The 26,495-nt window shown below is 45.6% G+C and overlaps 1 long non-coding RNA gene across 1 annotated transcript; it reads left to right on the plus strand.

The window, feature by feature from the left end:
* Positions 1–23,824: 23,824 nt before the first annotated feature.
* Positions 23,825–25,192, plus strand: LOC123136538 (uncharacterized). The gene is made up of 2 exons (XR_006467052.1): positions 23,825–24,429; positions 24,525–25,192. It is a non-coding gene; the product is annotated as an uncharacterized lncRNA (long non-coding RNA).
* The last annotated feature ends 1,303 nt before the right edge of the window (positions 25,193–26,495 follow it).

Below are 26,495 nucleotides of genomic sequence, written 5' to 3' on the forward strand. Positions count from 1 at the left end.
TCAGGCTGATGCAGCGGCCGAGCTCGATGAGGGCGAGGGACGCAGTGGCGACCGCGGCAGAGCTCCAGTGGCAGATGGGGGCAATAGGAAGATGATGCAAACGGAGAAGAAGAGGAGACCTAGTCGGGTCTATTTATAAGGAAACCCTGCTGAATGGGCGCGGAAAACGAGGAGGCCGAAAAACAAGAAAAAACATAGTTATCCAGCTACAAAGGCGCCTCGGTTTGCGGATGGTCATTAAGACAGAGATCCATTGGGATGCATTGGACAAATCCATTTATGACAGGTGACGTCATGGCGGGTTACCACAAATTCCAAGGATGACATCATAGCGGGTTACAAAAATCTCATAAGCAAGGAGCAGACGATTTTTCTTAAGTGTCAAAGATTGACATGAACCAGTTCAAATCAATCTGGGGCCTAATGTTGGGGATATAACTATCAGGTATGACCCGCCAGGAGGGACCGGGTTATACCTACAAGCATTCTTGAAGCCCAACGCTCAAGGTTGAAGACGGTGGCTTAGTAAGGGCTTACGACCCAGAGGCGACTTAAGGCCCATAGTGATAAACCGCCGTACTCATATGAGTTGTATTGTAAGGAAAGAAAGATTAAGAGACCAAGCCGGATACTGTTTATAAGCCGGCCGGGACTCTGTAGAGCCGCTGGGCGTCGACCTGTATATATAAAGGGACGACCCGGCGGCGGTTTAAGATAGGTAACAACAACTCGAGACTCAGGCAAAGCGTATTCGCTCCCTGGTCATCGAAACCCCAATAATCCCATCACAACTAGACGGAGGCTTTTACCTTCATCATAAGGGGCCGAACTAGTATAAAACTCTCGTGTCTCTTGTCCCGATTAACCCCTTCAAACTTCCTGGTTGCAATGGCTCCATGACAAAGTACGTTCCTTAGGACATTTGACATGACAATTCCACGACAATGAGGGAGTAGTTTACGCTCGGGGCTGAGGGAATGTACGAGTAGCTGTGTTTGATCTCTCTGTCTCTCTCCCGTGTTCTTGATTTGGCATGATCTTAATGTACCGTGATCTTTGTTACTATAGTTGTATCATATGGTGTTTCTCCCTCTCTATCTTCTTGTTGTGAATTGAATTTTACCTTTGAGGTTTCACTATTAACGGATTGAATAATTTTATGGATTTGAGAACACTTGATGTATGTCTCGCGTGGGATACCCGTGGTGACAATGGGGTGTTCTATTGATTCACTTTATGTATATCTTGGCACTCAACCCACGGATTCTCGTGGTGACATTGGGATAATCTATGCATAGGGGTTGATGCATGTTCTCATCCTTATTTCTTTGGTAGAAAGCTTGGGGCACTCTTTGAAGTTCTTTGTGTTGGATTGAACATTATGAATCTGAAGTTGTTTGATGCATATCGTATAAGTGACCTACGGATACTTGTGGTGACATTGGAGTATCTAGGTGACATTAGGGTTGATTGATGTGTATCATATGGCGTTATTTTAGTACGAACTCTGGAGTTGTTTGTGACACTTATAGGAATATCCCAAAAAATTGATCAGAAAGAATTTGAGGTGGTTTCATACCCTACAAGCAATTTCATCTTATGTTCTCCGCGATGGGAACTTTGGAGTGACTCTTTGTTGCATGTTGAGGGATTTCTATATGATTTAATTATGTTATCATTGTTGAGAGACTTTTCACTAGTGTAAATATGAACCATAGGCCTTTTTTTCAAGCATTGCAATACCGTTTTTCCTCACTTTTCTTACTTGCTACCTTGCTGTTTTTATATTTTCAGATTACAAAAACCTATATCTACTATCCATATTACACTTGTATCACCATCTCTTCCCCGAACTAGTGCACCTATAAAATTTACCATTGTATTGGGTGTGTTGGGGACACAAGAGACTCTTTGCTATTTGGTTGAAGGATTCTTTGAGAGAGACCATCTTCATCATACGCCTCCCACAGATTGATAAATCTTAGATCATTCACTTGAGTGAGAATTTCTACTGTCCTACAAAACTCTGCGATTGGAGGCCTAACACGAGTCTATAAGAAGAAGGTTGCATAGTAGACATCAGAGCGCGCCGCGATGCCTCAAAAGAAAGCAAAGCGCGCAGAGGGACGCGATCAGAGCGCCGCAGCCGCCTCGACGGCGAGCAAGCACATGCATAATTATTGCATATAGCAGTTGAACATATATAGCAGGGAATAGACGTCTACAAGCCGGCGGATGCATATACTAGCTCGTACCTACCAACACAGACGCACGGTGCATAAATTAATCGCCTTATATATACACATGTGTGATACATGGGCACATATTCCAATTAAAAGAATCGTGTGTGATGGTAAGAAGGAGCGCTCATGGTTAGAACAAGTCAAGTGTCGACAATGCCGATTGCGGTGCATCCTATGGTGCCCACGCCACATACGCATCCAAGAATGCATGCCCATGTTACGCCATCCGGAATCATGCCGCACTTCGAAAACCGGAACTGTCAATAAATTTGAGCAGGTAAAATTGAAACTATGACTGTGCAGTCCCGCCCCGTCCGCGCTGGGTCACACATTGGCATGACGGTCAAACGATTGCGCTCAATTCAACAAAATGAGATACGTGCGTGATCCACTAGTTATTCGTGTGGAATCGAGTCGATCGCAATAGCCGGTGAACATTTGTTGGAGAGAAGGCAATTGCGAACGTTTTTACTCGTAGTTTCTTCAGATTCGCATGACATTTTCTTCAAAACGGCATATCAGTTTCTTCAGAGGAAGGTTTTTTTATTCTAAAATCTGTCACCGTTGTATCTTGCATCGCAACTAATACCGCCAAAAGTGTATCACAAGGCTAGTTAGTGCTTGATAAGTAACATGTAAACGTTTAAACAGACCTCACATGCTTGACTTTGTAATATATTCACATTTATAGCCAAAATTCACATCCAGTTAGTACGATTTCCATACATAGGATGAGCATGTTTATGCATCTCAATGATTCACAGATCATAGATAATATTTAGTTCATAGCTAAAGAGAAATTTCTGAGGAATACAAATTAAGAAAAAACATATGTTCTTGCTACTAACATCGATGCTTCTCTTTGCCAACATTCAGTTCGGGCCCGCATGGCAGCCAGTGAAAGCATCGGGAAGTCCACTTCTTTTTAAATAGCATGCGTGCGGGGAGGGGGCCCTCATCCTCTCCCAGGTCCACCGACGCTGTAGACCGTGGAGGAGGCGACACGGGTGGCGTGGCTGTCTCCGGACTTCATCGACCTCACCGGCATGGACCATGGCGACGCCTAGGGCATCGTGTTGGGTGGTTAGGAGGCGCAAGTTTTTCATATTTTATGTTTAATTATGTTTAAGTGGACTTTGGCCGGTGTTGACCAACCGTTTTAATGTTTACTAGCAAAAGGGCATGTGCGTTGCAACGGGAGAATAAGTGTCATCCTCAAAACTGGGATATCCTTTTCTTCCGAGAGACTCACTCATAGTCAATGCTTTAATAATATAAAAGAGAGGTCAATGGCCATAATCTTAAATACAAAAATAAAATTTCTTTTAGGATTTGTTTTGTGCTTTCAAGAATTAAAAAATGTCCACTGTTGACAGTTAATTTTTAAAATTTTCAAAAAAAATAGCAATGCATGTTTTCGTAGTTACAATAGATGGATGAATCTACACATAACAATGTTTATCAATTATTGGTGTTATGCTATTAACATTTTTTAAGGGATACTGAGCATATACAAAAAATAAGATTTATCTTAACACCAAGAAGGAGAGACTCACTCAGTCACTGCTTTAATAATATAAAAGAGAAGTCAATGGCCGTAATTTTAAATACAGAAATAACTTTTCTTTCAGGATTTGTTTTGTGCTTTCAGAAATTAAAAATGTCCGATGTTGACCTTTGTTTTTGGAAATTTCAAAAAAAAAGATCTAGTCATGAATGTTTGAATAATTACAATAGATGGATGAATCCATACATAACAATGTTTATCAATTATCACTTACACGTTAATAGATTGTAAAATCTTTTGCATGTACTAACTCAAAATATATCTGAACATTGTAAATAGTATAATTGATGCTGTACCAATATCATAACACAAATAATTATTAGTAGCATATATCAATATATGTATGTATTGACTAAGCAAATAACATTTTTTAGGGGTACTGAGAAAATAACAAAAATAAAATTTATCATAACACCAAGAAGGAGAGACCGACTCATAGTCAACGCTTTAATAATATAAAAGAGATGTCAATGGCCGCAATTTTAAGTACAAAAGTAACTTTTCTTTTAGGATTTTTTTTGCGCTTTCAGGAATTAAAAATGTCCAGTGCTGACATTTTTTTGGAAATTTCAAAAAAAAAATCTAGTCATGCATTTTTGCGTAGTTACAATAGATGGATGAACCTACACATAGCAATGTTTATCAATTATCACTTACACGTTAATAGATTGTTAACATTTTAGCATGTACCAAACTCAAAATATATCTGAACATTGTAAATGGTATAATTGACGCATTGACGCTGTACCAATATCATAACACCAATAATTATTAGTAGTATATATCAATATATGTATGTATTGACTGAGCAAATAACATTATTTCTGGGATACTGAGCAAATAAAAAAAATAAGATTATCATAACAACAAGGAGAGAGGTAGGCCATCAGCCATCACAGCCCAAACCATCGGCCCTCCTAACTCTCTCTAGGCCGTTCTCAGTGTCACCGGGTGAGTTGTTCCTTCCTGTTCTTCCATTCTCAGTTTGGTCACAGGGTCAGTTGTTCCTTCCTTCACGTTCCCTCGATTCTTGTCGCTCCCTTCCTTATGGTACCCATTTCTGCTTGTTGATTTCTGAGGTCATTTGTTGATTATCGAAAAAGATTGCGTACGTATATGAACTGGTAGGATTAGATGTAAACAAGCCAGGTGGGACAAAAGGGGAGGTTGAGTTCGATCCAAAAAGCCCTCGCACACCTGATTCTGGCGTCCACAAAAGAAATTCCAGTAAAAAGCCCACTTCCCTGGCTTGCCGACAACGTACGAAGAAACGTTAACCACTACTAATAATACGTACGGTCAGAAGCAATCACTGCTTTATTATTAGAGAAGATAAAGATAAAAAAATTATGTTAACTTTATGTCTAATTTGTAATTGTGCGCATGTTTAAACTTTTTTTATTAGTTAAAAAAAAGCAGACATGTTCGTCTGCCCCGCCGATTTAAAGGAACAAAAAAATGATAAAATCTGCATCCGGGTCGGAGTTGTACACGTCCCGACTCACTTCAGTCCTACTACCACCAATCTGGCGCCTTGCCTTTGCGAGGTCGTGACTCACTTGGTCGGGCTGGCAAAGCTCAAAAAAAAAAAAAAAAAGCTTCCCGGTTCGGTGAACTATACCCAGCGCGCGTGTGGGCCCGCCAGTTACTGTCCGTCGGAGTCGAGTTAATTGCACGTTGGTACCACACTTGCTCACCTACTCACGAATCAGTACCACTACTCGTGCATGTCGCAGTTCAGTACCAACTCAGGGTCTAAGTGATGCATAACGGGCTGACAGCCGTATAAGCGCGTATTGACCGCGTATCCGACAGGTCGGGCCCACATGTCAGGTGACACGCTGGCCGAATCGGCGCGTGCCCGGTGCGCTGACTAGGACGAGGCCGATGCGGTCGGTTACATGGGCTCGGTCGGACTCGCCTCACTCTCGCTCGACCTCACTCTCACTCTCGCTCTCCCTCCTCTCTCCGATTCGCCGCCGCCCTCCGCCCGCTGCCGCCGCCGCCCTCCGCCCGCTGCCGCCGCCACCTCAACCGGCTCGCCGTCGCGCCATGGAGGAGGAGAGCAGCCAGGACTCAATCGCGCAATACATGAACCTCTCCGACGACGAAGCCATGCATTACCGGGTGAGTTGTAGAGCTAGGGTTAGGGTTGGGTTATCAGATTTTGGGGGATTTGATTTGATTTGGGGATTTTTGTTTTCCTTTTGTTCCTGTAGATCCCTGCTAGCATTGAAGACGAAGACTACAGTGGCATTGAGACAGCATCCAGAGTTCTTTGCCATTAGCATGGTGTGGCGGCTGAGAGGCGTGTAGCATTCGAAGCATTTAACACGGGCAGGAGGTTCTTAGTCTGTCCTATGAGTGTAAGATTCTGTCCAAACTCTGTGTTAATGGTATTGTTTAATCTAGCCATGTGCATAGAATTGTGCAGTCCAGTGCATGGAATTCATGTTCTTTAATCTAGCCATGTGCTGATGCACATTGTTTAATGAGTACTCTTGTACCATAGCTCTGATGGTCATTTTGTAGCTGTGTGAGGGTCATTTTTGTAGCCATTTAGTACTACTGGTGCTAATCAGTGGATTAGAAAATGTTTGCAGTACAAGAGTACTCACTTTGCAAATTATTTGATTGTTTAAGGCCAGAGAGATTCAATGTCAGAAGCTTAAAATTCACCTAGTGTTATATTATTAAAGTTGGCTATATTATTAAAGTTGTTTCCCAAGGATGCTTAAAGTTCATTTTTAATTCAGTGGCTAGTCATTTAGGGTCCTACATTGTTTTAAGATGCTCATGCTATGGTTGTTTATATTGCAGGAAGATGACAACTGTGGTGTTGTTCTCTGGGTTGACCCAGAGTGGCCTCCTACATTGCAGAATGCCTTGTTGAAGCTATGGGAAATGTATCATGACAGCAAGAGTGATAGGAGGAAGGATAACCTGGAGAGTTCATTCACTATTCACCAGTTGACTGAAGAAAAAAATAATCTAGAGGCCAACTATGACAAATTGGTTGAAGATGTGCACCAACTGTTCAATGCTCAAGAGGATAGGATGGTAGATTTCAGCTATTTGCAGGCTAAGATGCAGAATGTGCATGTTTCTGATTCAGTATTTGACATGAAGACAGAGATGGGGAAGAAAGATGCAGAGATCTTCAAGCTGCAGGAGAAGTATAAAGTACTGATGAAGCTGACAGAATCTCAAGGCACTTGCGTCAGGAACCTGAAGTTTAATCATCTAAAAGAGAAGGAAGTGCTTAGTACATCCACCAGGAACCTGCAATTCTAGGTTGACGAACTCAAAAAGTCTGAGGAAAAGCTCACCCAGGAGAACACCCAGCTGCTCCTTCACATGGGTGATCTCAAGAAGGGGCATGAGAAGCTCACAGCAAGGAGGGATCAGCTAAAGATTCAGATTGCTGAACTGTTGAAGTCAGAGGAGAAGAACAAGCAGAAATTGAAGGGGATCCTGGACATCTTGTCAGAATGAAGATGTAGAGGAAGAGCAAGAGCAAGATCCAGATCAACATGAAGAAGAAGAATGCTTGCTTTGCTGACCTTTTGTGAAGTATGGTGTTGTTGTGAACTAAGTTATGTACTATGTTGTGGCTTAAAGTTGTTGTGAACCACTATGGTGTTGTGGTGAACCACTATGTTGTTGCCTTAAGTTGTTGTGAACCACTATGGTGTTGTGGTGAACCACTATGTTGTTGCTTTAAGTTGTTGTGAACCACTATGGTGTTGTGGTGAACCACTATGTTGTTGCTGTGAACCACTATGTTAACTCTTAGTTGCTGTGAACCACTATGTTAATCAATATGTTGTTCTTGTGAACCAGTAAGTTGTGAACCTTGTTGTGAACCAGTAAGTTGTGAACCTTGTTGTGAACCACTATGGTGTTAGGCATTTAGGGTCCGTCGATGTCGTGAACCCCCTAAACCAAAGTGGTTAGGCATTTAGGGTCCGTCGATGTCGAGAACCCCCTAAACCAAAGTGGTTAGGCATTTAGGGTCCGTCGACGTCGAGAACCCCCTAAACCAAAGTGGTTAGGCATTTAGGGTCCGTTGACGTCGAGAACCCCCTAAACCAAAGTTGTCAGGCATTTAGGGTCCGCCGACGTCGAGAACCTCCTAAACCAAAGTGGTTAGGCATTTAGGGTCTGTCGATGTCGAGAACCCCCTAAACCAAAGTGGTCAGGTAAACAAAGTGGTTAGGCATAGCAATTCAGTACACTCAAACATAATCATCCAACCAGTTTGACTTGTTGGTTCAGTACAATCAAACCTAAGCATCCAACCATGCCATGGTTCAGGACACAAAACATTGATCACTTGCCATAGTTTTGAGAAACAACAACTCATTTCACACACTCATCAGTTACCACTAGGATCAAACCACCTCATCCAACCAGTGTGACTTCTTGGGGCAGAAGATGTAGAAGGAGTTGCATATCTTGGGGCAGTGAATGGCCTTCCTCCAGATCTTGCACCAGACCTTGCTCCAGATCTTGCACCAGTCCTTGCAGGTGGAGGCTGTGATCTTGGTGCAGGCTGGGATCTTGCAGGTGAAGGCTGTGATCTTGCAGGTAGGGGCTGTGATCTTGCAGGTGTAGGTTGCTGCTGTGACCTCTTGGTCTTGTAAAAAGAAGTGAGATTGGTATTAGTAGACAACATTAAAATATTAACAAATGCACTAGTCAACAAATAAAAAAGAAGTGAGATTTGGTATTACCACATGTTTGTTTTTCCTCATAGACAAATCTGGTTTCAATTGTTTCAGGCAGTTGGTGTATCTATGGCCTTGGAGACCACAGTTAGAGCATGTTATTGTGGCCATTCTACTGCTGTCTTTTGGCTTTGGCACTTCAAACTTGCCCTTCATCCTCTTCTCTTGCTTTCTTCCTCTCCTAACATGAAATTCTGGTGGCTCTATGTCTGGTCCAGGTGTCCTTATCCAGTCATGTTCACCAGGAACAGGAAAGATCATAGGTTCATATGCTGCCACATAAAATGGTTTTCTGAAGAATTTACAAACAAAGTCCTCTGGAAACCTCTTGGCCTTGTTAATTGCTGAAATTGCATGGTTACATGGTAGGCCACTGAGGTCCCATTTTCTGCAACCACATGTATGATTATCCAAGTTCACAGGGTGTGTTTGCTGCCCACTGGTCACTTGCCATAAATTAACACCAGCTTGAATGGGTTTGCAATATCTAGCCCTCTCCTTTTCCAGCTCTAACTTCTCAGCATAGTGTGGTGTGATCTCCTAGAAAGCTGCCTTTCCTCTCTCTCTCTCTTCTCATGCCACCTCACCATTTGCTTGTCCTTAATACCATCAACCATAGTCCTAATAGGCTTTTTCCTAAAATCAAGGATATACTTGTTGAACACCTCAGATAGGTTGTTAACAACCAAATCTATCTTGCAGTTAGTGTCAAAAGCATGCCTTGCCCATGTATTCTTAGGAATTGCATTAAGCCACTTCCAAGCATCCACACACTCATTTCTCAAATCATTCATAGCAATATTAAACTCATATTCATTGTAAGCATAACTGGCATTGTCCATGCATTTCTTCAGATCTTCCCCCCTAAAACCAGCATTCTGGAAATTTGCATATAAGTGTCTAAGACAATATCTCTGGTGGCAGTTTGGAAATACTATATTCACTGCATTGAGTAGCCCCTGTTGAAATTACAACAACAAACTAAGCTACTGACTACAGATATAGTTGAAAAAAACCAAGAAACTATGCTACTGAAATTACACAGCAAAGTAAGTACTTACCTTCTGTCTATCTGACATGATAGTATAAGGACCAAATTGGCCAACTTCTCCTCCTAGACATATCTTGAGTTGGTGCAGAAACCAGCACCAATTTGCTGTATCCTCCTGACCAACAATGGCAAATGTAATTGGATAAATGTTGTTATTGCCATCTCTGCCAGTGGCAGCAAGGATTTGTGCACCTGTGGTCAGCTTAATAAAGCATCCATCAACACCTGTTTTGCAAAAAAAGAACCAATTAAGTCAGTACATAGCAAAGAAACTACAGCAAAGGTGGAATCATGTACATAGCAATGAAACTAAAGAAAAGAAACAAGTAACTAACCAATCAAAGGTCTGCATCCAGTGAGAAATCCCTCCCTTGCTCCATTTAAGCAGAAAAACATTGCATGAAACCTTGGCCCTGGATGTGGTATTTTTTTTGTTGCTTTAGGAACTAGAGTTGTAACTACAACCCTACTTCCAGGGTTTGTCTGCATGATGGTTGCTGCATAGTCCCTTAACCTGGGATACTGCTTCTTGTGCTCTCCTAAGACAGCTTCCACAGCTAAGTTTTTGGCCCTATAGGCCATGTGCTTAGGAACCTCAACACCATACTTCTCATTGCAGGCATCAATCAGAGTTTGTATGCTAGTGGTTGGATCAGACCTGAACAATGACTCATATGTCTTTGCAAGCCACTTTGCACTAACCCTGGAAGACTCTGTACTGGTAGGGCAAGTGTGCTCCAGGTTCATTTTTTTATAGTAAAAGTCTTTTCACCTTTGATCACAGCAGCAACAATGTGGAACTGACAGTGCTCATTTCTGCAACTTGCAATGATCCTTTGGTCAGAGTTTCTATGATATCTGAAATCTCTTGCCTGTGGAATGTGCAAGCTCAACAGAGCATCTCTGAATTGCTGCTGATTTGTGAAGCACATGTACTTGTTGGGGAACGTAGCACAAATTCAAAATTTTCCTATGTGTCACCAAGATCTATCTATGGAGAAACCAGCAATGAGGGGAAGGAGAGTGCATCTACATACCCTTGTAGATCGCTAAGCGGAAGCGTCCATGAGTACGGGGTTGAAGGAGTCGTACTCATCGTGATCCAAATCACCGGAGATCCTAGTGCCGAACGGATGGCACCTTCGCGTTCAACACACGTACAGCCTGGTGACGTCTCCCATGCCTTGATCCAGCAAGGAGAGAGGAAGAGGTTGAGGAAGACTCCATCTAGCAGCAGCACAACGGCGTGGTGGTGGTGGAGGAGCATGGCAATCCTGCAGGGCTTCGCCAAGCACCACGAGAGAGGAGGAGGAGGAGAGGCAGGGCTGCACCAGTAGAGGGAGAAGTTCTCATGTGTTGGCAGCCCCAAAACCTCAAGTATATATAGGGGAGGGAGAGGGCTGCGCCCCCATCTAGGATTTCCCCCCCCCCCCAAGGGGTGCGTCCAGCCCTAGATGGGGCTTGGGGAGGCGGCCAAGAGGGGGAGAGAGGGGAGGCGCGCCTGGGGTGGGCCTTAGGGCCCATCTGCCCTAGGGTTTGCCCCCTCCCACTCTCCCCTGCGCCTTGGGTCCCTTGTGGGGGGCGCACCAGCCCTCCTAAGGGCTGGTCCCCTCCCACACTTGGCCCATGCAGCCTTCTGGGGCAGGTGGCCCCAGTTGGTGGACCCCCGGGACCCTCCCGGTGGTCTCGGTACATTACCGATATCGCCCGAAACTTTTCCGGTGACCAAAACAGGACTTCCCATATATAAATATTTACCTCCGGACCATTCCGGAACTCCTCGTGACGTCCGGGATCTCATCCGGCACTCCGAACAACATTCGGTAACCACATACAAACTTCCTTTATAACCCTAGCGTCATCGAACCTTAAGTGTGTAGACCCTACGGGTTCGGGAGACATGCAGACATGACCGAGACGTTCTTCGGTCAATAACCAACAGCGGGATCTGGATACCCATGTTGGCTCCCACATGTTCCACGATGATCTCATCGGATGAACCACGATGTCAAGGACTCAATCAATCCCGTATTCAATTCCCTTTGTCTAGCGGTATTATACTTGCCCGAGATTCGATCGTCGGTATCCCGATACCTTGTTCAATCTCGTTACCGGCAAGTCTCTTTACTCGTTCCGCAACACATCATCCCGTGATCAACTCCTTGATCACATTGTGCACATTCTGATGATGTCCTACCGAGTGGGCGCAGAGATACCTCTCCGCTTACACGGAGTGACAAATCCCAGTCTCGATTCGTGCCAACCCAACAGACACTTTCGGAGATACCTGTAATGCACCTTTATAGTCACCCAGTTACGTTGTGACGTTTGGTACACCCAAAGCATTCCTACGGTATCCGGGAGTTGCACAATCTCATGGTCTAAGGAAATGATACTTGACATTAGAAAAGCTTTAGCATACGAACTACACGATCTTTGTGCTAGGCTTAGGATTGGGTCTTGTCCATCACATCATTCTCCTAATGATGTGATCCCGTTATCAACGACATCCAATGTCCATAGCCGGGAAACCATGACTATCTGTTGATCACAACGAGCTAGTCAACTAGAGGCTCACTAGGGACATATTGTGGTCTATGTATTCACACGTGTATTACGATTTCCGGATAATACAGTTATAGCATGAATAAAAGACTATTATCATGAACAAAGAAATATAATAATAACCAATTTATTATTGCCTCTAGGGCATATTTCCAACAGTCTCCCACTTGCACTAGAGTCAATAATCTAGTTCACATCGCCATGTGATTAACACTCACAGGTCACATCGCCATGTAACCAACATCCAAAGAGTTTACTAGAGTCAATAATCTAGTTCACATCACTATGTGATTAACACTCAATGAGTTCTGGGTTTGATCATGTTGCTTGTGAGAGAGGTTTTAATCAACGGGTCTGAACCTTTCAGATCCGTGTGTGCTTTACAAATTTTTTATGTCATCTCCTAGATGTAGCTACCACGCTCTATTTGGAGCTATTCCAAATAACTGTTCTACTTGGAGCTATTCTAAATTGTTGCTCCATTATACGTATCCGGTATCTCTACTCAGAGCTACCCGGATAGGTTTTAAGCTTGCATCATCGTAACTCTTTACGTCGAACTCTTTATCACCTCCATAACCGAGAAAATTCCTTAGTCCACTAGTTACTAAGGATAACTTTGACCGCTGTACTGTGATCCATTCTTGGATCACTCTTGTACCCCTTGACTGACTCATGGCAAGGCACACTTCAGGTGCGGTACACAGCATAGCATACTGTAGAGCCTACGTCTAAAGCATAGGGGACGACCTTCGTCCTTTCTCTCTTTTCTGCCGAGGTCGAGCTTTAAGTCTTAACTTCGTACCTTACAACTCAGGCAAGAACTTCTTCTTTGACTGATCCATCTTGAACACCTTCAAGATCATGTCAATGTATGTGCTCATTTGAAAGTATTATTAAGCATTTTGATCTATCCTTATAGATCTTGATGCTCAATGTTCAAGTAGCTTAATCCAGGTTTTCTATTGAAAAACGCCTTTCAAATAACCCTATATGCTTTCTAGAAAATCATTTCTGATCATCAACATGTCAACAACATATACTCATCAGAAATTCTATAGTGCTCCCACTCACTTCTTTGGAAATACAAGTTTCTCATAAACTTTGTATACACCAAAATCTTTGATCATCTCATCAAAGCGCACATTCCAACTCCGAGATGCTTACTCCAGTCCTTAGAAGGATTGCTGGAGCTAGCATACCTTTTAGCATCCTTAGGATCGACAAAACCTTTCTGATTGTATCACATACAACCTTTCCTTACGAAAGTTGGTAAGGAAACTCGTTTTGACATCCATCTGCCAGATTTCATAAATACAGCGTATGCTAACATGATTCCGACGGACTTAAGCATCGCTACGGATGAGAAAGTCTCATCGTAGTCAACTCCTTGAACTTGTCCGAAAACATCTTAACGACAAGTCGAGCTTTCTTAATGGTGATACTTACCATCATTGTCCGTCTTCCTTTTTAAAATCCATATGTACCTAACAGCCTTACGACCATCAAGTAGTTCTTCCAAAGTCTACACTTTGTTTTCATACATGGATCCTCTCTCGGATTTTATGGCCTCGAACCATTTATCAAAATCCGGGCCCACCATCGCTTCTCCATAGCTCGTAGGTTCATTGTTGTCTAGCAACATGACCCTCAAGACAGGATTACTGTACCACTCTGAAGCAGTACACATCCTTGTCACCCTACGAGGTACGATAGTGACTTGATCCAAAACTTCATGATCACTATCATAAGCTTCTACTTCAATTGGTGTAGGTGCCACATGAACAACTTCCTGTGCCCTGATACACACGGGTTGAAGTGATGGTTCAATAACCATATCAAGTCTCCACCATCCTCCCACTCAACTCTTTTGAGAGAAACTTTTCCTCGAGAAAGGACCCGATTCTAGAAACAATCCTTTATTGCTTTCGGATCTGAGACAGGAGGTATACCCAACTGTTTTGGGTGTCCTATGAAGATGCGTTTTATCCGCTTTGGGTTCGAGCTTATCAATCCTGAAACTTTTTCACATAAGCGTCGCAGCCCCAAACCTTTAAGAAACGACAACTTAGGTTTCTCCAAACGGTGTCGTCTCAACGGAATTACGTGGTTCCCTATTTAAAATGAATGTGGTTGTCTCTAATGCCTAACCCATGAACAATAGTGGTAATTCGATAAGAGACATCATGGTACGCACCATATCCAATAGGGTGCAACTATGATGTTCGGACACACCATCACACTATGGTGTTCCAGGCGGTATTAATTGCGAAACAATTTCCACAATGTCTTAATTGTGTGCCAAAACTCGTAACTCAGATATTCATCTCTATGATCATATCATAGACATTTTATCCTCTTGTCACAATGATCTTCTACTTCACTCTGAAATTACTTGAACCATTCAATAATTCAGACTTGTGTTTCATCAAGTAAATATTCTCAACATCCACTTGAATCTTCTGTGAAGTAAGAACATAACGATATTCACTGCATGCCCCAGCACTCATTGGACTGGACACATCAAAATGTGTTACTTCCAACAAGTTGCTATCTTGTTCCATCTTACTGAAAACGAGGCTTTTCAGTCATCTTGCCCATGTGGTACGATTTGCATATCTCAAGTGATTCAAAATCAAGTGAGTCCAAACGATCCATTTGCATGGAGTTTCTTCATGCATATACACCAATAGACATGGTTCGCATGTCTCAAACTTTTCAAAAACGAGTGAGCCCAAAGATCCATCAACATGGAGCTTCTTCATGCGTTTTATCCCATTATGACTTACATGGCAGTGCCACAAGTAAGTGGTACTATCATCACTATCTTATATCTTTTGGCATGAAAATGTGTATCACTACGATTGAGATTCAATAAACCATTCCTTTAGGTGCAAGACCAATGAAGGTGTTATTCAAATAAATAGAGTAACCATTATTCTCCTTAAATGAATAACCGTATTGCGATAGACATAATCCAATCATGTCTATGCTCAACGCAAACACCAAATGACAATTATTTAGGTTTAATACTAATCTTGATGGTAGAGGGAGCGTGCGATGTTTGATCACATCAAACTTGGAAACATTTCCAACACATATCGTCAGCTCTACTTTAGCTAGTCTCCGTTTATTCCGTAGCTCTTTTATTTCGAGTTACTAACACTTAGCAACTGAACCGGTATCTAATACCCTGGTGCTACTAGGAGTACTAGTAAAGTACACATTAACACAATGTATATCCAATATACTTCCATCGACCTTGCCAGCCTTCTTATCTACCAAGCATCTAGGGTAATCCTGCTCCAGTGGCTGTTCCCCTTATTACAGAAGCATTTAGTCTCGGGTTTGGGTTCAACCTTGGGTTTCTTCATTGGAGCAGCAACGGATTTGCCATTTCATGAAGTGTCCCTTCTTTCCCTTGCCCTTCTTGAAACTAGCGGTTTCACCAACAATCAATAATTGATGCTCCTTCTTGATTTCTACTTTCGCGGTGTCAAACATCGTGAATACCTCAAGGATCATCATATCTATCCCTGATGTGTTATAGTTCATCACGAAGCTCTAGCAGCTTGGTGGCAATGACTTTGGGGAAACATTACTATCTCATCTGGAAGATTAACTCCCACTCGATTCAAGTGATTGTTGCACTCAGACAATCTGAGCACAAGCTCAACGATTGAGCTTTTCTCCCTGAGTTTGCAGGCTAAGAAAATCGTCGGAGGTCTTATACCTCTTGACGTGGGCACGAGCCTGAAATCCCAATTTCAGCCCTTGAAACATCTCATATGTTCCGCGATGTTTCGAAAACGTCTTTAGTGCCTCAACTCTAAACCGTTTAACTGAACTATCACGTAGTTATCAAAACGTGTATCTCCGATGTTCGCAACATCCACAAACGACGTTTGGGGTTCAGCACACTGAGCAGTGCATTAAGGACATAAGCTTTCTACTGTCCGCATAATTGCTACTATCAACTTTCAACTATATTTTCTCTAGGAACATATCTAAAACAGTAGAACTAAAGCGCGAGCTACGACATAATTTGCAAAATCCTTTTGACTATGTTCAGGTTAATTAAGTTCATCTTATGAACTCCCACTCAGATAGACATCCCTCTAGTCATCTAAGTGATTACATGATCCGAGTCAACTAGGCCGTGTCCGATCATCACGTCAGACGGACTAGTCATCATCGGTGAACATCTTCATGTTGATCGTATCTACTATACGACTCATGCTCGACCTTTCGGTCTCTGTGTTCCGAGGCCATGTCTTTACATGCTAGGCTCGTCAAGTTAACCCTAAGTGTTTCGCGTGTGTAAATCTGTCTTACACCCATTGTATGTGAACGTAAGAATCCATCACACCCGATCATCACATGGTGCTTAGAAGCGACGAACTTTAGCAACGGTGCACAGTTAGGGGGAACACTTTCTTGAAATTTTAATGAGGGATCATCTTATTTACTACCGTCGTTCTAAGTAAACACGATGCATAAACATGATAAACATCACATGCAATCAAATAGAGTAGTGACATGATATGGACAATATCATATAGCTCCTTTGATCTTCATCTTCGGGGCTCCATGATCATCTTGTCACCGGCATGACACCATGATCTCTATCATCATGATCTCCATCATCGTGTCTTCATGAAGTTGTCACGCCAACGACTACTTCTACTTCTATGACTAACACGTTTAGCAATAAAGTAAAGTAGTTTACATGGCGTTCTTCAATGACATGCAGGTCATACAATAAATAAAGACAACTCCTATGGCTCCTGCCGGTTGTCATACTCATCGACATGCAAGTCGTGATTCCTATTACAAGAACATGATCAATCTCATACATCACATATCATTCATCACATTCCTCTTGGCCATATCACATCACATAGCATACCCTGCAAAAACAAGTTAGACGTCCTCTAATTGTTGTTTGCATGTTTTACGTGGCTGCTATGGGTTTCTAGCAAGAACGTTTCTTACCTACGCAAAACCACAACGTGATATGCCAATTGCTATTTACCCTTCATAAGGACCCTTTTCATCGAATCTGTTCTGACTAAAGTGGGAGAGACTGGCACCCGCTAGCCACCTTATGCACCAAGTGCATGTCAGTCGGTGGAACCTGTCTCACGTAAGAGTACGTGTAAGGTCGGCCCGGGCCGCTTCATCCCACAATACCGTCGAAACAAGATTGGACTAGTAACGGTAAGCATATTGAACAAAATCAACGCCCACAACTACTTTGTGTTCTACTCGTGCAAAGAATCTACGCAATAGACCTAGCTCATGATGCCACTGCTGGGGAACGTAGCACAAATTCAAAATTTTCCTATGTGTCACCAAGATCTATCTATGGAGAAACCAACAACGAGGGGAAGGAGAGTGCATCTACATACCCTTGTAGATCGCTAAGCGGAAGCGTTCATGAGAACGGGGTTGAAGGAGTCGTACTCGTCGTGATCCAAATCACCGGAGATCCTAGTGCCGAACGGACGGCACCTCCGCGTTCAACACACGTACAGCCCGGTGACGTCTCCCATGCCTTCATCCAACAAGGAGAGAGGGAGAGGTTGAGGAAGACTCCATCCACCAGCAGCACAACGGCGTGGTGGTGGTGGAGGAGCGTGACAATCCTGCAGGGCTTCGCCAAGCACCACGGGAGAGGAGGAGGAGGAGAGGCAGGGCTGCACCAGTAGAGGGAGAAGTTCTCATGTGTTGGCAGCCCCAAAACCTCAAGTATATCTAGGAAAGGGAGAGGGCTGCGCCCCCATCTAGGGTTCCCCCCCCAAGGGGTGCGGCCAGCCCTAGATGGGGCTTGGGGAGGCGGCCAAGAGGGGGAGAGAGGGGAGGCGCGCCTGGGGTGGGCCTTAGGGCCCATCTGCCCTAGGGTTTGCCCCCTCCCACTCTCCCTTGCGCCTTGGGTCCCTTGTGGGGGGCGCACCAGCCCTCCTAGGGGCTGGTCCCCTCCCACACATGGCCCACGCATCCTTCTGGGGCAGGTGGCCGCACTTGGTGGACCCCCGGGACCCTCCCGGTGGTCCCGGTACATTACTGATATCGCCCGAAACTTCTCCGGTGACCAAAACAGGACTTCCCATATATAAATCTTTACCTCCGGACCATTCCGGAATTCCTCGTGACATCCGGGATCTCATCCGGGACTCTGAACAACATTCGGTAACCACATACAAACTTCCTTTATAACCCTAGCGTCATCGAACCTTAAGTGTGTAGACCCTATGGGTTCGGGAGACATGCAGACATGACTGAGACGTTCTCCAGTCAATAACCAACAGCGGGATCTGGATACCCATGTTGGCTCCCACATGTTCCACGATGATCTCATCGGATGCACCACGATGTCAAGGACTCAATCAATCCCGTATTCAATTCCCTTTGTCTAGCGGTATTATACTTGCCCAAGATTCGATCGTCGGTATCCCGATACCTTGTTCAATCTCGTTACCGGCAAGTCTCTTTACTCGTTCCACAACACATCATCCCGTGATCAACTCCTCGATCACATTGTGCACATTCTGATGATGTCCTACCGAGTGGGCCCAGAGATACCTCTCCGCTTACACGGAGTGACAAATCCCAGTCTCGATTCGTGCCAACCCAACAGACACTTTCGGAGATACCTGTAATGCACCTTTATAGTCACCCAGTTACGTTGTGACGTTTGGTACACCCAAAGCATTCCTACGGTATCCGGGAGTTGCACAATCTCATGGTCTAAGGAAATGATACTTGACATTAGAAAAGCTTTAGCATACGAACTACACGATCTTTGTGCTAGGCTTAGGATTGGGTCTTGTCCATCACATCATTCTCCTAATGATGTGATCCCATTATCAACGACATCCAATGTCCATAGCCAGGAAACCATGACTATCTATTGATCACAACGAGCTAGTCAACTAGAGGCTCAGTAGGGACATATTGTGGTCTATGTATTCACACGTGTATTACGATTTCCGGATAATACAGTTATAGCATGAATAAAAGACTATTATCATGAACAAAGAAATATAATAATAACCAATTTATTATTGCCTCTAGGGCATATTTCCAACAGTACTTACATAATTGCTGGTGTGGGTGCTCCATTTTTTCATTGAACCATATCCTAGGTTTTCTTTTCTGTGCCCTACTCTTCTTATTTTTCTTTAGGACAAATTGCAGTGGCTCATGCCCATCATCTTCACTATCCATCAGCCAACCAGTTTCTTCTTCATCTGATGAAGGAATGAAATCTTTCTTCAACTCCTTTAAAACACTAGAATGTGTTCTAGTGGTGGGGCACCTCCTAATTGGCAGCTTCTGTTTCTTCTTTGGAGGTTCTACCTGCAACTGTTGAGCTAACTCCACATTCAAGCTCTCCTCCATCTCTTCATCCCCACTCTCTTCCTCCTCCATCTCAAATGGATCCTCAACCTCAGTGTCACCCTCATAATGAAGTTGTTCCTCCTCTTCTAACTCATCATCTGAATATTCATCTTGATCATCTGCTAGTTGTTCCTCATCTGCTTGTCTCTTCCCATCTATTATCTCTGTGTCTTGAGAAATCCTGTACTTCTCCAAGTAGTTGTCACTGTCATATGCCCCTTCTGAATTATCACTACTGTGATATCCCTCCTGCAACAAGACTTCATCCTCCATCACAGATTTCAGCTTTTGTTTACCTAGATTTTTGCTCTCTTGTGTGCAAAAACCACTAGCACCAACATTGGTACTACTACTACCCTGACTATTAAAAACAACACCTTGGTCATCAACAGCAAGCACAGCTGGCTCACTGAGATCATACACAACTGGTGGTGCATAAAGAATGGTCTGTAGTTCAGCATTTCTCTGAATTGCAGCACTGTCAGTGGCTGTTGCTCTAACTAACAGATTCAAAACTAAAGTATGCTCATGTTGCTTCTTAATATTCTGCAATTTAATGTTTGTGTCAATCAAGTCTAGGCCATGCTCTCTCTGCTCTCCTATGCATGTGTTCTCCATGTGATACAATTCATCAGAGAATGTAAATCCTTGTGTATGCAACAGTGCATACAGATTGAGAAAAGTGACATCAGAACTGCATATCTTTCTATCCAAATTATGTAGGGCATCAAAGTGAATCCTAACATCCCAGATAGCCTCCTCCACACTACAAGTGCCAGCAAATTTGGACATTTTCATTAACACTAACCCTAGCCCCCAAATTGGAAGAAAGAACAGAGGAGAGGGAGGAGGACTTACAGCACCCCACCATATCCATGGGTCCAGTGATGGCTAGTGAGAGGGTTGGCGACCCACATCTCTGCCATCCGCAAGCGCTGCTCCATGCTCAGCGGGGCCTCCTCCATTTCTTCCTCGCCGCTCGAGTAGTACGACAAACTGTCGCCGTCATCCTCGGCCAATCTTGGGTGCGCATCGGGCCCGAGGCCAGGAAGATCTCCATACCCGCCCACACCGCCACCGCTGCTCGAGCTGCCGCCTACACCGCCGCCGCCCGGATTCGCCGTCGCCATTGACACAGAGGAGCATGGGGAGGAGAGGGAGAGGGGAACGAGAGTTAGGGTTCGAACTGGCGGCTCGGTTCGACCTAGCCTGTTAGGTCGGCCTCGTCCTAGTCAGCGCACCGGGCACGCGCCGATTCGGCCAGCGTGTCACCTGACATGTGGGCCCGACCTGTCGGATATGCGGTCAATACGCGCTTATACGGCTGTCAGCCCGTTATGCATCACTTAGGCCCTGAGTTGGTACTGAACTGCGACATGCATGAGTAGTGGTACTGATTCGTGAGTAGGTGAGCAAGTGTGGTACCAACGTGCAATTAACTCGTCGGAGTCGCGTCACGGACCCGATCACTCCGGCGGTCGGTAGCGTGCATGTACCGGCTTCTTCCGAGGGGGCCACCGCCACGACCTCGTGCATCCGCATCTCGGCTGTCGACAGAATCGAGAAGTCCACGAGCCGTGGCAGGCTACATCCAAAGGTTAGGCCAACTCCACCGCGCGATCCTATTCTGTCCGCCTCCGTCCGTTTGGAGTAAAAGGGACAAACGAGACGGCCCAATGCGCGGGCGCAAACGGACTTTTGTCCGTTTTGTGTCCGCTTTCGACCCATCCGCGGTTCAAGTTTGCGCCGCTTTTGGGGTGAAACGAACACCACGCGGACGCGCGGGTCGTCTGCGCTTGTCCTCCCCTGGCCTGCCCGTCGGTGGCACAGGACGGGCCTTTTTCTATCCGCCCCCTCCCTCCCTCCGGTCGCATCCACTCCACTCTTCTCCTCTCTTTCCCTCGCCGCCGCCGGCCGCCGGCTGCCATTGCAGCCGTGCAATTCGGACGCGCGCTTGCCCAGCCCCTTCCTCTCGTCGCCGCCGAGCTACCCAAGCACGGCCACCTTGTTTGCGCGCCCGCCGGCCGGATTTGGCGCGAATCCGGTCGGTCTTGAGCTCGCCCGGCTGTGGGAGGCCGGGCCGCGCCATGGACTGGCCGGGAACCTCGCCGGAAGGTCCTGGCAGGGCCGCAAGGCCACATGCAGGCAGTGGCTCGTCCTCTAGCCGCTCGGATCTGCACCGTCGGTGGCCCGCCGGCAGATACGCGAATGGCAGCCGGCCGGGCTCGGTGCTTGCCCAAAAGCTCGTCGGTGCACCGTTGCCCCTCATCAAGTGCGACCACTGCCCAAGGGTGGTCGTGCGCCGCGTGTCTACAACGCCGGAGCATCCCGTATGGGTGTTAATCAAGTGCTTAAACGATGGGGTATGTGCTCTTTTAGCTTCGGTTTGTGCTTTCGATTAGACTAATGGTGCTAACTTTAAGTTTTATTGTGTACAACGGATGCAAGTTTTGGTATTGGGAAGAAAAATACATCGATATGTTGATAGAGCGAAATGTATTGCATGTTCGTGCACTTTTAGCTAGCCTAGAGGCTTTAGATGAGACACGTGCACTTTTTGCTAGATTAGAGACTAGGCACGATACTACGTGCGAAGAAGTAACAAGGCACGATACTACGTGTGAGGAAGCAACGTCGACTTCTGGCTTGAAGAAGAAAGGACGGTGCAACGTCGTGCCTCCTCTACAGATCAACAATGAGTGCATCGAGAAGACGCTAACCCAACTCAAGGGAGTAGTTATGGAAGTTGGGTATCTTCTCAAATGTATTCTTGTGGTTCTTGTTTTCTTTGGCCTTGCTTTACTAGTCAAAATGTAATGATGTATTATCATGTACAAAAAATGAATGATAAAAAAATTAAGGACTTGCAAAGAAATATACGCGGACAGGATGGGGCAAATGGATGCGGCCGCGCGCTGGGCGCACGACCACCGCATCCCAGGACAGGCCCGAACACGACCCCAAATTCCTACCCAAACGGACAGAATCCGAACAAATCGGACATCCGTTTAGGGTAGCGCGGTGGAGTTGGCCTTACTCGCCTCGACGTCGCCCGTGATGTGCACGGTTCACAATAAAAATAGTACGCTCTCCATATCACAGCGAGAAACGTAACGCAAGCCCGTGCACACTTAAAAGGTGACCAATCGAGGGGAAAAGACAATCTTAGAGCATGTACAATGATATTATTTCGGGTGCCAGAACTGTTTCGTATGATAAATGATGAGATAAAGAAGAGACTCATAAAAAAATATTTGTCTTCTCTTATTTTAAAGAAGATAAGAGATGATCTTTTAGTATAACTAGCAAAAAAACCGTGCGTTGCAACGGGTATAAATAAATATGAGAGTTCGTCTGGTATTTGAGAGTTTACCTGTCAATGTGAGTAATATGATATTCCATTGCAAGACTCATAAGGATCCACTTTATGAAGATCCCGTTGTATTCTAAAAGCTTGTAATCTTCTTTCCTGCTAATAATACCCACTTCTTCAACTCGTTCTAGAGAAATTGGATTACGTGTAATAAGTTGTTGATATTCAACAACCCATACATTACATAAATCTAAACATTTATCAATGCGTAAGTAATTGTGCCCCATTCGCATACCTGTAGCAGCTATAAACAGATCATATATTAATTCCTATATGCAGTGGCGGAGGCAGGATTGCCTATAATTTGATCTTAGGGAGGGCCGGCTTAAAGAAAAATGAAAAAATATTCACTGTTCATATGCATAATACAAAAGAAAGTGTGATCATGGGGAGGGCCTTGGCCCCTGCTGGCTACCCCATGCCTCCGCCACTGCCTATATGTCCCAATCCCTATTAAAATTAGTTCATATTTATACATTCCACTCTCGCTACTATTCATCTCTCCTTATAAGGAATAAGTTTGATGACGGCAACCATAATGGGTCAATTAACGATAGAGTTTTTTGGGGCAACAATGATGTTTTGGACGTGTGTGTCCTAACATGTGTATATATATTTGTATTCCAATTTTCATGTCCTGGTTGCCATCAATATATTTTTATTTTTTTATACAAACGAAGCTAAATCCAATATTATACTAACAAAATATCTGGTACCAAATTCGGCTACATGTGCATATAGGTTAGGAGAACAAATACATGTGTGCACGATAACTCGTCCGAGTGATAGACTCGGAGATATTTACCCGTCCATGAATGATCGAGACCCAATCAACTCCAAATAAAACCAGAAAGACATTTACCATTGAACATGTGTGCAGGCTGACACGTTACTCTCAAAGTACGTTGGCTGATTGCTAGAAGAAACCAGCACCTTGTTGGTGCTCCACGAGTCATATGGACTGCCCACATGGCTTTGGTTCAGCGGACTATAGTCAACGAACGCATCATTCCCATACACACATAAAACGCATCAGCCGCCCTGCACTCATTACGCGTGTCCGGCGGCCCCCTGCACCGCTGTCTTCACATGACCTTATCCTCTCGCTCAGTCGTCTTCCCCAATCCCCCTCCCATCGTGTTGCCATGTCCTTGCGTTGTTTGCCACAATTTATCTCACTCATTGCCACTCCTCCACAGCACTGCGCCTAATAGGCTCCCCTCTCTTCTTGCCCTTTCTTGCCCCAGCCGCTGGAGCTCGACATGCCCTGCTGCGAGGCGACGGCATCATGGTTGCGGGGCGATGGCAGCTTCCGGCGACGCGCTGCTCTCCCTTCTCTATCCAGAAAGCCCACAAACGGCTTGCCGTCGCCCCGCCACGCCTAGAGTGCGCGACCAGAGCCAGCAGCATCGCCACCAGGAATGAGCGCCACGGAGGCCAAGCTTTCGACCCGGCAAATCCACTGCTGCTCCGCCGCATCGTCGGCTAGGCCGCCGGTGAGCACTCACAGCTGCGCCTGGGCCTCTCCTCCTCCCCGTGCTCTCCATCTCCTACCTGACCTCCGCTCCCTCCATTTTTTTGCTCTCTGCAGCGCCACCATCGGAGCGTCATGGCCGCGGGCACCTTCATCCGTTGCCACACGCCGCCTGGGCTTGCCCACGTTCCGATCCAGCCGGCAAACGGACGGATCCGTTTCCCCCTTGTCCGTCCCAGGCCTTTCTACCTCGCTGGAGTCGTCAAGGCGCCGACACTCTCCACCAAGCCAACTGCATCGCGCCCCTGCTCCGTCTCGGGAGGAGCAGCGAGCCAGCGCCCGCCTCTGCATCGAGCACTGCTCAATCCGACCGCATCGCCCAAGGCCCACTCCGCCGTTGCTGCCTTGCTCCGCCCTCGCAGTCCTCCCGCCGGTGAGCAGCACCTGTAGCACGTCGCCCCGTCTCTCTTATTTCTTCTCCTTCCTCTCACCTTTACTCAAAGCTCTCTCCCGCTGCACACCACATGAGGTCGCCGCCGACATGAACACCGAAGAGGAGGCAGGCGGCCTGAGGGGAGATCGCCGGCGTGGCCCTCGTCGGCGGCAGTCTCCGGCGGGAGGCTCGGAATCGGGCGGTCGGGCGCAGTCGTCTTTGGTGGGTGGCGGCGCACAGGGGAAATTGGAAGTGGATCACCTAGCAAACTGTTGGAAATATGCCCTAGAGACATTAATAAATAAGTTATCATTATTATATTTCTTTATTCATGATAATCGTTTATTATCCATGCTATAATTGTATTGATAGGAAACTCAGATACATGTGTGGGTACAAAGACAACACCATGTCCCTAGTAAGCCTTTAGTTGACTAGCTCGTTGATCAATAGATGGTTACGGTTTTCAGACTATGGACATTGGATGTCGTTGATAATGAGATCACATCATTAGGAGAATGATGTGATGAACAAGACCCAATCCTAAGTCTAGCACAAAGATCGTGTAGTTCGTATGTTAAAGCTTTTCTAATGTCAAGTATCATTTCCTTAGACCATGAGATTGTGCAACTCCCGGATATCGTAGGAATGCTTTGGGTGTACCAAACGTCACAATGTAACTGGGTGGCTATAAAGGTGCACTACGGGTATCTCCGAAAGTGTCTGTTGGGTTGGCACGAATCGAGACTGGGATTTGTCACTCCGCGTGACAGAGAGGTATCTCTGGGCCCACTAGGTAGGACATCATCATAATGTGCACAATGTAACCAAGGGGTTGATCATGGGATGATGTGTTACGGAACTAGTAAAGAGACTTGCCGGTAACAAGATTGAACAAGGTATCGGGATACCGACGATCGAATCTCGGGCAAGTACGATACCGCTAGATGAAGGGAATTGAATACGGGATTGATTGAATCCTCGACATCGTGGTTCATCTGATGAGATCATCGTGGAACATGTGGGAGCCAACATGGGTATCCAGATCCTGATGTTTGGTTATTGACCGAAGAATCGTTCGGTCATGTCTGCACGGTTCCCGAACCCGTAGGGTCTACGCACTTAAGGTTCGACGACGCTAGGGTTATAGGGAATAGATATACGTGGTTACCGAATGTTGTTCGGAGTCCCAGATGAGATCCCGGATGTCACGAGGAGTTCCGGAATGGTCCAGATGGAAAGATTTATATATGGAAAGTCCTGTTTTGGTCACCGAAAAAGTTTCGGGTGTTATCGGTAATGTACCGGAACCACCGAAAGAGTCCCGGGGGTCCACCAAGTGGGGCCATCGGCCCCAGAGGGCGGAGTGGGCCAAGTGTGGGAGGGGACCAGCCCCAGGTGGGCTAGTGCGCCCCCACAAGGGCCCAAGGCGCCTAGGGTTTGGGGAAGGGGCGCCCCACCTTGCTTGGGGGGCAAGTTTCCCCCTCTCCCCCCCCTTGGCCGCCACCCTAGATGGGTTTTGGGCTGCCGCACCCCTAGGGGTGAGAACCCTAGAGGGGGCGCAGCCCCCTCCCTCTCCCCTATATATACTTGAGGTTTTGGGGCTGCCAGAGACAAGAGTTTCCACCTCTCCCTGGCGCAGCCCTACCTCTCTT

The sequence above is a fragment of the Triticum aestivum genome, chromosome 6B (assembly GCF_018294505.1).
Source record: "Triticum aestivum cultivar Chinese Spring chromosome 6B, IWGSC CS RefSeq v2.1, whole genome shotgun sequence".
Lineage (NCBI taxonomy): Eukaryota > Viridiplantae > Streptophyta > Magnoliopsida > Poales > Poaceae > Triticum > Triticum aestivum.